Source organism: Haemorhous mexicanus, chromosome 13, assembly GCF_027477595.1.
Source record: "Haemorhous mexicanus isolate bHaeMex1 chromosome 13, bHaeMex1.pri, whole genome shotgun sequence".
Taxonomy (NCBI): Eukaryota; Metazoa; Chordata; class Aves; order Passeriformes; family Fringillidae; genus Haemorhous; species Haemorhous mexicanus.
This window is the reverse complement of record NC_082353.1, coordinates 10,567,072-10,582,513: the sequence shown is the minus strand read 5'-3', so window position 1 is coordinate 10,582,513 and position 15,442 is coordinate 10,567,072. Positions and strand designations below refer to the sequence as shown.

General features: G+C 52.2%; 1 protein-coding gene across 2 annotated transcripts in view; it reads right to left on the bottom strand.

The window, feature by feature from the left end:
• The window catches only part of BCL2L10 (BCL2 like 10), a 39,561-nt gene that overhangs the window by 8,997 nt on the left and 15,122 nt on the right, over window positions 1–15,442 (bottom strand). For both annotated transcript variants that reach the window (XR_009488136.1, XR_009488135.1), the window contains exon 5: window positions 3,936–4,198. The gene's annotated coding sequence lies outside the window, so the exon portion shown is untranslated. The remainder of the gene's footprint in view (window positions 1–3,935; window positions 4,199–15,442) is intronic.

Below are 15,442 nucleotides of genomic sequence, written 5' to 3'. Positions count from 1 at the left end.
TATATATATGTGTGTGTGTGTACATATATATGTGTGTGTATATATATATATATGTGGATATGGTTGTATTTATATATATGGATATGGATATATTTTTATATATATATATCTATGGATATGGAGATATATATATATATATGGATATATTTTTATATGGTTATGGATATATTTATATATATGGATATGGATATATTTATATATATGGATATGGATATATTTATATGTGCACATATGACATAGTGACCTGACTGCCCCCAGCACAGGGCTGGCAGCATGGCCTGGGCCGTGGGCTCTTCCCAAGCAGTGGCCACAGTCCCACTGAGCAGCCAGGGGCAGCTCCCTGTCCCATCAGAACACCTGAGGCTCCAATAATCTCCCTCCCTGTGAGTGTGCACCCACAGGGTGAGCCCTCCCTCACCAGGCCTCTTCTCCATGACCACCTTCGTGCAGATTGTGGCTGCTGGAAGCTGCTGTGCCTCCTGCCCAGCCCAGCAGTGCACCAGGAGCCCTGACAGTGGCCACAGATTAGGGCAGTAATAATTAGCTTGGAAACGGTGTTTTCTGAGCAGAAAAAAATGGTTGCTACGTTACAACCTTTATGTACGGGAAAGATACTCAGTCAAACCTTACACAGCAGCCCTCAGTGGATCACACCAAGCATTTGCTCTTGGGGAAGGACTGTTTGCTAAGTCATTTTAGCTACCATTATGTGTATGGAACATGCACAGAATCATACATAAATATATAGAGATATGAACAGATGTGCATGTTTTGTTTATACACACACACACACACACACACACACACACACACGAATTTCCATATATATGAGATACAAGAACAGGTTTTTCAGCCACAGTCTGTTAGTGCAAGAGACCAATATGATTTGTAGCTCCTTGCCATTAACATTTCCATTCAAATAATGCCTTATTTATGCCCATTCCAGAGAAGCTCTTTTGACAATTTGGAAAGAGGCTTTTTATTGCAAAGCCAGAACTGTCAGCAGCCTCTATTATTTTTGGTGGGACTGTCAGTTCTCCAAGCAACATGACTTCATTTTTAATCCAGGTCTGATGGAAGACACTTGATCTGTCCTGCTTTTGTCAGTCACAGAGGCAAACTTGCCAAAAGAAATGATATGTGCGACCTTCGAAAACGGCTGTCGCCCTTTCCATCTTGCCTGTGCTCCATTTTTCATGAAAGCCTGTTTCTGTGGTGCATTACAGGGGAAATGAGCCATTCATCTTTGTCTCCATTGCCCTCACGACTGCTGGAGAGTCACTCCCCTGCAGGCCCAAGGAGAATGCTGGGTCAAGCAGCACTTGGGCATCTTTCAGAGCTGGACCTGCAGTGATTCATCAGCCACTTCCCTTTGGAAATCAATACTTACATGTAGTACAAGTGCTTATGGCCCCTTATGTCATCTACAGATAAAAACTAAACTACCCAACCAAAACAAACAGCTGTACCTTGATCTAAATGTTTAGTGCTTGGACCAAGGGCTCTGCCAGCCCCCACCCTGTGACACACAGTGAGGTACTGCAGCCCTTCTGCAAACGTGGTGGAGCTGAAGGACAGGATAAAAACCCTGTAGAGAGGGCTGCAAACCAGTCCCAGCCTCTGAGTCTCCTTAGGGACAGTTAGATCTCAACAGCAGAGGTTATGTATTATATATACAATATATAACATTGAATATGTGTGTATATAGACACTATAGCAGTGTATTACATGTAACAGAAGTATAGATATGTTATGTGTGTACATATACATGTATAATGTCTCTATGTGCATCCATGTCCATATATTTACATACACAACATGTCTGTGTACGTGTAAGGGTAGTTGTATGTGTGTAGAGTATATACACACATGTTGTATGTAGGAGTTATCACATGTGTCATTGTGTGTATGTATGAACCATGGATTGCATCTGTGAGTACACAGACAGCCATACCTATGTCCACATGTGTGTGCATGCACACATATGTGTACAAGCTTCTCCACACCCACAGACACACGAAGGGAGGCTCACCTTGTGCAGGGCAGGGCCAGCCTGTCAGCAGGTGGCCCTGTCAGTGGCCCCAGGGTCTCATAGTGCCAGTGCTTGTTCCTGAGGGAATTCAGCAGTGGCAAAGTGATTCCCAGCACCTGAGGGAGCCTGACCCTGCCTTTGCACCACTTTCACTCCCAAACTGTTGTGCAGGCACCCAGGTGTTGTCACCACCCAGGTGATGTTCTGTGGAGCCCCACAGGGTGACAGTGACCATGTTTGCCCTGCCCCACCATGGGAATTCTGTGTGTTCCCCACCCCACAGCCCTGACTGCCCCGTGCCCCAGTTCACAGCAGAACACCTCTGCTTGCTCTTGCAGAGCAGAGGTAGCTGTCACTTTTATCTGGGCTTCAAAAATAAGGTAAAAATGCAGCCTGAAGTGACGTAGCAAGCTCTCTCCCTGCTCAGGTTTGTGCTTCCAATTCTTTAAGGATGCCATATTTCAGTTACAGTAATTGGTCCACAAAAACCACCGTCACTAAAATCCCACCCCCTGCCCTCATACTGCTCTGCTGTATTTCTGAGATGACTAATGTGCCACTTTATTTTTCCAGTAACTAAGAAAGAAAATGCTAATAAAAGTTCTGGAAGAATCTTACTAATTTTTCCTAGTTTGAAGCTGGGCACTCATCATGAAGATGGGTGTAAGGCCATGAGCCTCCCTCGTTAAAACTTGAGGCAGCTCACACAGCAGCTCCTGCAGCCATTGGCAAGCCTTGGTCCATGTGGCTTGGCACCATTTCTTTGGACATCTCAGAGGCTCTGCCAGAAGCCTTTTGGCCCCTGCGTGAGCCTGCCCTCCTCCCTGCTGATCCCACAGGATCACACCCCTGCAGTGCACACAAAGGCAAGGGTCTCCTTCCTCTTCTGAGCTTCATTGTGTCTGGGGAAAGCCTGTATCCCCAGGAACCAGATTTCCTTTTTCAGGACAGTCTTTTGTACAGCAAGAACGTGTGTGTGTATTACATCTATACCTACATATGTGTTTGTTATGTATATATACATATATATACACTTATGTGTGTATACTATATATACATACAGCTATACATATGTATATTTATGTATCTATATTTATCTCCTCTGCAGTACTTGCACACAGATAGGAAGCACAGAGCTGATGACTAAACTCTGGGTTTAATGTCTAAAAATACAGATGGAAAAAAATAACTCATTTTACTGGCAAAAATATTCAGGCAAGTACTTTGGCAGGCATAAACCAAGCAGCTGCTTGGTGGCCAGGTAAGCAAGTGGCTGGGAGAGGACTGAGTCTTGCAATGGAGGGTGCTACTGAACCTGTGCTCATGGGAAGCTGGCAGCAACATTTCTGACTTAGACAGACATTGCTAGGGAGATGGAGGTACTGAAAACAGGGCTGACCCTCGTTCAGGGAGTAAATCCTATCTGTTTTTGCAAGAGGCATGACGTGCATACTTCTGCTAAAGCAACAGCACAAAGCACCAAGTACAACCACTGGAAAGTTGGCAACATCTGGTTTTCAGTGCTGAAAACATGCCAGCCTGCTTGGGCATTGTGGGACAATTTTAGGAGATGAAAGGCAGAAGATGAAACAGAGCCACCCCCTGGTGTTCTGTGCCTGGTGGGGGGGAGGCTGGCCATGGCCACCACAGTCCTGCGCCCTGCAGGCTGGCAGGCAGCCCACTGCCACCACCCAGGCACTGGCCAGGCTTGGGACAAGCCCTGGCACCCCGAGGCTGGGAGCAGAGCCTGCAGGGGACAGTGCCTCGAGGTGCAGGTGACACAGTCTCTGGCCCCTGAACAGCCCCGTGCCCATCAGTTCACCCTGCCCCAGCAGGATCCAGCCTTGCCCCCTGATCCTGGGTAGGAGCAATGCAAACAGGTGAAAATAAAACCAGCACCAACCTCAGCTCGTGCTTGATTCTGGCTGCTTTGGCAGTTTCTGCTCAAGGATGAGATGAGGGCTCTGCTTTTCCTGGAGCAGATCCCCCGCTGACCCTCAGGAACATCAGCACAGCAGGGCTCAAAGCTCAGTCCTTTGCCAGCCTTGCCCTGGGGGCACCTGGGGCTCGACCTCTGCTCACAGGAGCCCCAGTGCCACAGACAGGGCTGTATTCATGGGCTTCCTTCACTGTGTGACCTTCACCTCCCTTGTTTTGAGGCTATACCTGTGGAATTTAAATTTAGGTTAATCCTTTGGCACCATCAGGTTCGAGACTTCCACCCTTGAAGACTAATGAGCTGCGTTAAAATTAAATCCCATCAAGGAGAATACCAATGATTTTGCTCCTCAGTGCTCATTCAGATCCTTCCAAAATTGCTGTCAGGGTGCTGCAGATCACACTGCTGAGGGGCCCACTGCTGCTGAGAAGCCCAGTGGAGCTGGACTCACACTGAGCAACAGGGAGGGCCAGGTGGCCTCAAGAGGCCTCTTCCAACCCATGTTTCCCTGTGATTCTGATATCAAAACCACCCCATGGAAATAACAAACTGAAAACTAGCTCCACCATAGATGGAGTTTCTGCCTGCTGCTGCTGGTTTTGTGTGTAACATGGTCACAAACAGCTTTTTCTTCTGTACTTGTCATATCAAAAATAAAAGTGATAGAGAAAATGCACGAGAAAAGAGAAATTTTCGTTAAGTCTTTGTCGAAAGTGAAGAACTCTGACCCTCTCATCTCTCTTACAGAAGTCCATGGGAACAGTAAGCCCAGCCATACTCACCACAGACCACATGGGCAGATACACCCAAAATCCATGACCATTTTTGAAACATCAGCTGCTCAAAAGCAGCTTTAAAAAGAAATGAAGACACAAACCTACACAATGTGCTGGCATCACAGAGCTGAACCAAACCCCTCCATCTGCTTCACGAAGATTGTCTTGGAATTTGGCTCCAGATTTGTGCCTGAGCTTTGTGCTTCTCAGCCCTCTCAAACACGCAGTTTAAACGCTTCAGTAATCTCCAGTCTTTCAGGGTTAATGATCAGACCTAACTTTGAACTTGTGAACCAGGATGTGTTGGGAAAGGCTGAGGCATATAAAGATTAGCCCTTTCTCAGGAGGAGAGTGTTAGCTGGGGCGACTGGGAGGGCTCATGTTGGGTGGGATTTTGCTGACAGGGGCGATGCCATGGCCCCGCTCACCCGAACAGCCCCCCTGCTTCAGGGAGCCCCAGCAGCTTCTCCCCCTTTGCTCTCTCCGTGCTCATGCAGTGCTGCAGAACCAGCAGCCTGCATAAACCCACGGCTGCTGCATTCCGCTCTGTGGGGTTGGAGGTTTTTCATTTCAGTTCAAATGAAATGAAACCCAGTCATTCATTACAATTTTTCTGCAAAGCATAACTTCTGTGACCCTGCAGGCACTCACCCAAACCGAGTTAACCTCGTGCAGCTGGAGCTGCCCTGCCCCAGCGAGCCCAGAGCTGAAGCCTGGCAGGGGCGAGCCAGGGGCGGCTGTGCCAGTCCCGCTGGCTGCGGGGCCGTGCCCAGGGCCACCTCCTGCTGCCAGCCTGAGGGTGGGGGTCCCAGGCAAAGCCAGAACAAGCCCTGCTGTCCCTCGGGTTACTTTGCCAAGCACAGCACCCGTTCCCCGAGTGACTTCAGCTGTACAAGCGAGCAGGATATTACCTGCTGTGAAAACACAAGCAAGGACGCGTGAAAACTCATTCCTAAGAGAAATACATTGGAAAACTGTGCCGCTCTCCCGAAGGCATTTTCCCCCATTTCTCCGTTACGTACTCACAGGTTAATGGAGCGATATTTTTAATTGTTAAAACTTTACAGAGACGCGCTTGACCTCCCGCACGTTCCCGACAAGGCGGGGATCGCGCGGCCAACAGCGCCACCCGCCGGCCAGCAGCGGGATGGGCCTGGGGACACCGGGGGGCAAGGGGACACCGGGGGCTCAGGGACACCGAGGGGCTCAGGGACACCGAGGGGCTCAGGGACACCCGGGGGCTCGGGGACACCGAGGGGCTCAGGGACACTCGGGGGACTCAGGGACACTCGGGGGGCTCGGGGACACTCGGGGGACTCAGGGACACCCGGGGGGCACGGGGACACCCGGGGGGCTCGGGGACACTCGGGGGGCTCAGGGACACCCGGGGGGCACGGGGACACCGAGGGGCTCAGGGACACCCGGGGGGCTCAGGGACACTCGGGGGCTCAGGGACACCCGGGGGGCTCAGGGACACCGAGGGGCTCGGGGACACTCGGGGGCTCAGGGACACTCGGGGGACTCAGGGACACCCGGGGGCTCGGGGACACTCGGGGGCTCAGGGACACCCGGGGGGCTCAGGGACACCCGGGGGGCTCGGGGACACTCGGGGGGCTCAGGGACACCCGGGGGGCACGGGGACACCGAGGGGCTCAGGGACACCCGAGGGGCTCGGGGACACCGAGGGGCACGGGGACACCCGGGGGGCACGGGGACACCGAGGGGCTCAGGGACACCCGAGGGGCCCGAGGTGTGCGTGTGTGTACACGAATAAGGTATGTGCGCACTGTATGTGCGTATGTGTCCGTGTGCACATGCCGGAGCAGGGATATTTCATGTACACGGACACTGGGTGTGCATGCGCACATGTATGAATATATTTATACGCATATATATACACCTATAGAATTTATATGCGTTTTTATAGCCGTAGATGCTTATAACCCGTACCCGATTATACACACACAAACGAATTTATAGAGGGACGCGCATGGTGATGTGCGCACATACGCGCACGGAGATGCGTGTTTCTCTATACACATTCTGGGTGTATGTGTATAGAAAGTGCTTCTCTGGCAGCTGGCGCTGTTTATCCATCCCGGCTCCCCGGGAAAGGCAGGCTGCCAGCCGGCTCCAGCAGCTGCGCTCGCCGCGGCCACCGCGGGGAGCCGGAGCCCCGCAGCAGCCCCGCCGCACCGGGGCAAAGGGGAGGGATGGAGGGACGGAGGGATGGAGGGACGGAGGGAGGGACGGAGGGAGGGCCAGGCGGCTGCTGAGCCCGCGGGAAGCCGTGCTGCTGGGGAGCCCTATCGCGGGGGGATGTGTCCCACCCCCGCAGGGCGGCTCTGCCAAGAGTGGAGGTGTTTGCAGCCTTGTAATGCCCTCACTCAGCTGCTGCTCCAGCTGCCGTGTAATACCAAAGTGCTCTCCTCATTTGGTTGCCCTCTGGTGTCGCCATAAGTGAGCTGACATAGGTGACAGGTGGGGATGGAAATAGGAGCCGTGATGATTAACCCAGTGCTCATTTAGAAATGCTGATTGTGTCGGGGCAGTGCTGGCTTGTCCCTGCCCTGTGTGATGTGTCCCCTCACCCCTAGTCCAGAGGCTGGATCACCCAAGCTGCTGCAAAGCCCAGTTCGGGCAGGGGGGGATGAAGCCAGGCTTTGACAAGCCCAGCACCCCAGAAAGCTTCTGCTGCATCCTACAAACCTGTTGGGGCTCAAAGGAAGAATATCCACCTGCCATGCCTGCCTGGAGAGTGCCAAAGGCACACAGGCAAGGCTCAAAGGGCCTCTGGAAAATTATCTTCTTGAAAGTGGCTAATTATCTTCGAGCCTGCAAAGCAGGAAAATGTGCAAAACTAAGAATTTGGGAGAGGGTAGGACCAGCATAATGACCTGGGCTGGAGTCAAGCTGGGCAACCTCTGGAGGCCTCCTGCTAGAGCAAGGTAAGCCTTTAAAGTTCAGCTTCTCCTCACCTGCCAAGATAAAACACATACTTTTAAGTACAAAGCACAGCAGAATACCAAGACTGGCCATTTGCAGTTGCTTTTCCTACAGCCAGCCTCGAACAATAGCAGGGTTCTGCTGTGTGTCTTGTATCTCTTGTCTGGGAAGACTAAAGGCTCCCCTCTGAAGTGTCTCGTCTATTTCAGACACAGGAGATCCCTGTACCCAGTATAAAACACTTAAAATCCAGACAGCCTTTAGCACTTCAAAAAAATTTTAGATCATCTGCACAATGTTGAACTTTCATGGTGTAAGGGAAGGAGAATTTTTTCCTTAAGTTTTGCTTTAGCATTGCCGAAGAACTTTCATGCCCTGATTTTTTGAGTCACTTGATTACTGACACAAGATGAACCATATGATCCCAGCATATGACATGGCATTCTAAGGCAGAGAGCTGTGGCCCTGTGTGTCCCCAGCTGATGGCCCTGCACAGACACCCTGTTGGGAATGACGGGGTGATTCTGCCCCTGCTGCAGTTCACAGGTGAAGGCAGAGCACGGCTCTAACTTAGGGCTGCAGTTCATTGCAGCATCTTGTGACAGCCCTCATTTTTTGTGCCTGTTACCTGAGACCTTCCCAGCCCCCCTGGACTGCCCAGCCACAGCCAGAGCATTGCCATCCGGCTCTGAAGGGGCTGAGCTCCAGCCTGGCTCACAGCCAAACACACCTGGTGAGCTCTAGTGAAAGAAATTGGGAATGCTCCCCAGCATTTTACATGTGCACCCAGCCACACCACAGCCCAGCAAGAGACAGAAGTTTCTGTCATGAGGAATGGTGCTGGTAAGCTGCTCTCCCACAGGATAAAGAGCCTCTAGGACTTGTAGTAGTTAAATACACTACTTTTACCTGCTCCTGGGAATGCCCAGAATGCCTGCATTCTGCAGCCCCTCATTCATCCGTGTGGCTGTCCCACTGCAGGGCCAAGGGCGAGCTCAGGAGGAGCTGTCAAGTGGAATTGGGGTGCTGGCAGTGGGGATAGAGGGGGTGCCCTACCCCTTTGCCCTCTCAGGACAGGGTGCTGCCCACCCTGTGGGGCAGGGAGTGAAGAGCCTGGGTGGGCTCCTCAGCCAGCCCCAGGCGCAGCTCTTCTGCAGGATGCTGGTGGCAGCCCCCATGTTCTGCTCGGGAAGAGCCCAGCAGAGACTCCCCGACACCTTCAGCTTTACTGCAGCCACCTGTGCACGGAAAGGCCACATCAGCAAAAGGCAGTAACTGTGGCAGCAAGCATCCTGCTGCAGTGGTCATGGCCATTTTCACAGGTCTGCAGTGGGAGGAAAACTCCGAAAGCAGCAAGTGAGAGCATGTCTGAGCCAGAGCCGTGCGCCTGCAGGAGCACGCAGGCACCGGACACGCTGCAGACGTCGTGCACAGCTCTGCTGGTTTCGCTCTGATCAGATGAGGATGAGGCTGGCTTTTGCAATTTGTGGTAACAGCATTTTGCAAGCATGACAAAAATGTGTGGTAACCCCCGGGCGAACTGGGGCAGCCTCTGCACACAGAGCTGCAGTGGGAAGCTTGGCAGAGCCGGGCCAAGGGCTGTCAGTGCCCCGCGCCTGTCCCTGTGCTCCCCTGCCACCCACACCAGCCCTTGGCTGCTCCTGCAGCTGCTGGGCTTCCCCTGGGAGCTGCTGCTGGGGTTCAGCAGTGCTGCCACGGGGTGACCTGTACCGTGAGTGCCCCGTCCCTCGGCACGGCTGTGGCTCAGCTGTGCTGCAGCCAGGCCAGCAGGGAACCCCAGAGTGTGGGGCTGAGTGCTGGCAAGCAAAGGGTCACCCACGAGCCAGGGACAAGCCCTGCTGGCAGTGCCCAAAGCCTTGCAGTGGGTGAGCAAAACAGAAGAAAAAATCAATTTGCTTTGACAGCGTGTCCTCACTGAGTGTGCACTGGTTTGTGTTAATGAAATCACCACAGTGGGGTAGTGAAGCACTCATGTGCCCCATTAGTTTGCTTTGCTTGGGAGAACTGACATTGAAATACCCTTCACCTCCCCTTTTACAACTTCCAAATACATGTTGCACCTGGACTAACTGAGGACACCCCAATGGCATGGAGAGTGGATGTGTGTCCTGCCCTAGCTCCAGCTGCTGAGGGACTCATCCAAAAGGAAACTGAGAAGTCAGTATTTGAAGGAGTAAACAGGACAATGCTAGAGGCAAATCACCATGACCCAGAGCCAAGGCATGGCTTGATTGATTTAGCTCTACTCCCTTAAACAGTTCATGTTGCTAATCAAGAAAGATTTGCAGAAAATAGATCTGTTCACAGTAACTTGCTGTGGTGCTGACACAGGATGCTCTCATTTGGTACAGCTCTTACTTGGTACTGCATTTTGACTGAGAACCAGAATGACTCAAAAGGTCACATAGCACATAAAAACAGTGGCAAACCCTGGCCAACTCACAGCTCTGAAAACCATATCTAGGCCATGAACCAGCAGCAGGGAAACACTTTGTCAGACAAGAATTTTTTCTTCTCTCTTTGAAATGTCACATTTTTAATCAATGAACTGGATGAAGCAACCATAATTAACAGAGAATCCAGGTCCTGACTCCAGAATTGGACAGGCAGTAAATGTTATGGGAAGTCTACAGACACTGAACTGTTCAGATACAGACACTGAACTGAATTTTTAAAAAAATACTATGTTTGGAAGATCCTTTTTACAGTTGCACATACTTTTCTAAGTCTATGGTGAGATGATTAGATGCTCCTCTCTCAAGTGAGAAGCCACAAACCGTGTGAAGTAAAAGGTACCTTGAAACCACCACCAGTCCTGTCAGCAAGCCCCTTGCCTGAAGGGCATCCACAGGCCCACAGCACACACCCCAAAAACACCCCTTGGTGAGACACAGTCACAGCCCACTGGCCTGGGCAGCTGGACACGGAGCCATGGGCTGCAGCTCTCATGCAGCAATACCTTCTAGCAAACAGCTAAAGCAGCTTTGAGACTTTACTCCTCAAAACAGCTTCAGCTATCCCAGAGGGGCAAGAAAGCAAGAAAGGTCAGTCACTGCCCAAGTGAGACTTGGCACCTCTGGGCATCCTTTCCTTCTCTGTGACAAACAAGGGTGACAAAAGCTGGGCAAGAAAACGGTGCTATTTCCCAGCAGACCTGAAAGATAGCTGCTCTTGACTTCTTTTCTGTTTGGTGGTTATCTCCGTGTTATCGCCTTGAGAAGTCTCTAGGACACTTTGGAGGCTTCAGATAAGATTATGGGCAATTACGAAGAGAAGAAAGAGTTCATCTCTTGCTATCTTTTTGGACAAACAGTCCAAGGCAAACAAGGTTTAGCAACATCTCTGGGATCACAGGGTTTACGATCCCCATAACACATCCTGATGTTGGAAACTCAAAACAGTTTCCTGGCATGACAATATCTGCTCCAACCCTCACTCCTGCTGCCAAGCCTGCCAGCCAACCTTTTCCTGGCACCCACCCATGAATTTCTGCAGGGATAGTGTGATTTTGCCCTTTCTTTGAGATGTGAGCAGACATCAGCTGGGACTGCCAGGTGTACCTGGGGCTCTGTGTGTCCCCAGCTCAACCAGCACCAGCCCTGCCTGACCCTCTGTGACCCCAACACAGCTGCTCATCAGCAGACCAGCAAAGTGGTCTGACCCATCAAATTCTCTGTCTGAGAGGAAACATCTCCTGCAGAGGAGCTGCTATTCCCAGCATCCCCTTTTATTTACTTTACTGACACTGCAGCCCACACCACACACCTGGTAACAGCAAGGCAAAACAGAAAAGAAGGTAAAATTTCTGTGCCCACACAAGAAGACCTTTATATAGCCAAGGGGATGAGGTTTTTTACTACTTTCCTATTTTCCACTTAGGGAGTAAACAGGAAAACCAACCTGGCCTGGTAGCTAACTTGGGAGCACACTGTTTTTCTGTGTGCCTCCCCGTGGTGCTCCCCACCCTATCCTGTGGTGCCATGGTCAGCAGGACAACGCTAGGTCCAGCACCCTGTGTCCCCTAAGGTTCCCTTGGAGGGAGCCAACAGCCTGTGGCCACTCCTGAGCAGGAATGGGGGTGTGGGGCTGCTCTGTGTCTGTGCTGCTGGTGGGCAAAGCAAAGGCAGGAGCGTGGGCACTGCACCCTGGTGCAGGGTGGGCGTTGTCACCTGCCTGTGCCACCAGGAAGGTTTTCCTGTGCCCTTCCCTTAGGGCAGTGTGCCCCAACAGCTGGGACCTCACTCTGCCACAGCACAGGGGGCTGGGGTAAGGCTCTGGAGGGCAGGCTGGGGAGCTGGAGGACACAGGCACAGCTCAGTGTACACAGGAACAGACATCAGGAAATGGCAATGCAGAGAAAAATAACCAGCAGTGCCAGCAACAAATGAATCCCTAACTGTGGCAAGTCCTCAGGCCCTAAGAGGTGCAGCAGGTCTCTGACCCACTCAGCAAGACAGCCCATGTGAAAGCAGTGAGCTCAGCAGATGAACTCTGGCAGCAATGTGATGGCTTAAGTCATGGCCACAAAGCTGGGACAGCCAGGAGGGGGAAGTTTCTTCAAATAAAAGGAAAGTTGCATAACCACTGCCCAAATCCTTCAAGCTGTGCCTGATGTCCCCCTCCAAAATTAGGATGACTTCCCCTTGCATCAGTTTCCAGCTGAATGTGTGGCACAGAGCGAACTGGGGGTTGTGGACCCCATCCACAGGGGGCACTGGGATGGAGGCTGTGGAAGGAGGGTATCCACCCTGGCACAGCTCAGCAGCCTCTGGGAATTGGCACATGCTTGAGGGAGTGGAAGAGCAACTCAAAAACCATTGTCTGCAGGGCTCATCACAGCAGCCAGCTTTGGAGCTCCTTCACTGAGCTCACGTGCTGGTGACCAGAGGCCAAAGCTGGAGGATGCCTGCTGAGGCTGGGCAAGGCACTGTGCTTTACCTTTCCCAGGCCTCTCCTCTTGGGCCACCTGGGATAGCAGCAGGAAAGCCTCAAGAGGCTTTGTCAACAAAGCTACAGGGAGAGTTTAGGTCTGGCTATTTTTGATCCCCTTTCAAAAGGGACAGAGAAAAGCAAGGCAAACAGAGCCGAGGCGCAGGCACGAGAGCTCCCTGCGTACTAACAGGTGTTTGCCCAGTGCAAAGACGTCTGGGAGAGCAATGCTGCCACCCCTAAGCAGCTGGACACGGGCTCCATCATGGAATTAAAAGGCCACCCCGACCAGCATTGCTCATTCCCAGGCACCGTTCACGTGCATGAATCACTGTCCTTCCCTTTGCCTCATTAATCACTCCAAAATCAATAAAGGCCACAGAAGTTTTTCATGTATCAGCCATTAGTGTGACCTTGTGTCTATCTCTGCAGAGGGTATGGAATGAAAGCACAGGAGATCAAAGCAGTGGGCAGTGCCTTTGCTCGGTGCTGGAGCCGGTGCAGCCGCTGATTTACAGCCGCTGAGCTCACGCCGTGGCTGTTTTGGTTCCCCAGAGCCCTGAGCAGCTACAAAGCCCTTGTTGTCCCCTAGGGACACAGCAGGCAGGAGGAGACTGCTCCAAAAGGATGGTCTTTAGGATTTATTTCTTTACAGACAGGGACTACTTTCTTGTCCAGGAGCAAGAGTCTACAACGCCCTCAGGGATGAGCACTTGGATCTCCTTCCCCAGGCACTCGCTCTGCTGGGATCACAGCCAGAGCTGCTGTGTCCCCCTCCCACGGCACCTGCCCTGCCTCCACCTTCACCTGAGCCTTTGGCACTCTCCTGCTGCAGAACAAACACTTCACACAGCAAAACCTGCTGGAGAACCACTATCACTGGGAAGGGGGACTAGGCAGAACAAAGTCATTCACCAGGGATGGGGCATGGTAAACTCAGCCTTCCACAACCCTTGGACCACAGGCTGAAGCCTCCTCCAGCTGATAAGGCAGCCACAGGAGCTGGAACACCTGCACATCTTCTGAATGCATTTATTTCTTTTGGGACTAAGCAAGAGCCAGGTAGTGCTGCTGGCCAGCCACCATCACTATTGATCACTTCTGCATCCAGCTTTCTGGGTCAGGCCTGCTCTAATTTTCACAGAGGCAGGAAAAGGCCAGTGAACCAGGAAACCACAGTGCTCAGAAGTGCCTCTGGGGCACAGTGACAGGTCAACCAGGTCCACAAAACCCAAATGCCTTCCAAGTGCTGTGTGCCAGAGGCTGATATGCCACTGTCCCACATGGCCCACTGATGAGTCCACACCAAACCCCTCATCAGCCCATCACAGCCCTCCTAATCATCTCTGCCTAATGCTGCAGCAGAGGCCACAGAAATATTTGCCCGAGAAAAGAAAGTGGTTTACTTTTGAGAAAAAAAATGGGACTTTAAGCTAAGAGTGGACATGGGAGGGTAGGTTAGGAGACTGCGATGTGAAGCTCCTGTAATAGCAGGGGAAACACAGCTAGGACTTAAACAGTTTCAAGACTTCCCAAAACCTGAAATCAGAAATAACCATGCCTACTGGAGACAGCCCTTAATCACAGATAGTTTGGGTTCTAATTGAAAATCTCCTCCTGTTCACATTGCCCCAGCTTTCCCTGCAGGGAGCATACCAAGCCCCAGCTACCCAAGCCCCTCTCACGGATGCCATGGTCCTGGCAAAGGCACAGGGGCCAGCTGGGCCTCGCAGGCTGCTTTCATCACCATCCAGCCATGCTCCCTGCAACACTGGGATCTCCCTGTCTGGCACAAACCACCCTTCACCACATCAAGGGCACCCAGCAGGCACCCTCCCTTCGTGCCCTCCCTCTTAGCTGAGCTATCTTCCCTCTGTGCCCTTCCACCTCCCTCCCTCCCCACCTGACACAGTGGGTGTTTTTACTGGAAACACCACAGCACTCACCCTGTCACACTGGAATAGCTGTGGCCAGCCTGTGGCCAGCCTGTGGCTGGGTGCTGCTCTCATCACTCAGTCTGGACTGGCTGCTTCTCCCCAGTGACATCCAGCCCTTCTTGTTCCTCCAGGCAGTCACTGTTTGCCAGGGCAGCCATGGTGCTGCTCCTCACTCTGTGTCTGGCTGACACACCGTGTGTCACACATGGGCACAGCCCTTTTGGCTTTGCCTGCAGCATCTCCCCTGGCACAGCTTGGGGAAGACAGACAGAGACTGCTGATCCCAGCCTGCCATTCCCAGAGCAATCCCACTCCACGTGCAATTCAGGTTTGCTGCACATCTGCAGCCTGTGGTACTCAATGGCACACACCTCTCTGGCTCAGCAAGCACACAGCCCTGCCCCACTGCTCTCCCTGCAGCGGGAGCTCCCTCAAAGCCAACAGCCCCTGTGGCACCACGATGCAGTCCTGGGGGTTTTTGGTCCTAGATAGGCATCAGCTCACAGAAGTAAACGTACCCAAGCTGCACTAGCAAAAATTCCCCAAAGATTATATAGGGGTGATTCTGGTTTAATCTTGCAGCTGGGCTTGCTATAGACCTTTGGACTGGAGCATGTACAAGTTACTCCACCTGCCTGGCTGACTACATTAGGATATTGTTATTAAAAATGTCACTTTGACATTTATAATAAAACGTGAAAATTGAATGCTGAAGGATGGCACAGGGCCAGTGCTGGGGGAGGACAGGCTTTCCCTGCCTGTGCCAGTGCAGGTCACCCTGGGACAGGCAGCCCCTGCCCACCTCTGCTGGCACACAGGTGTGGTGGCACTGGAGGAGAGGATGCCCACGTGGCTGAACACA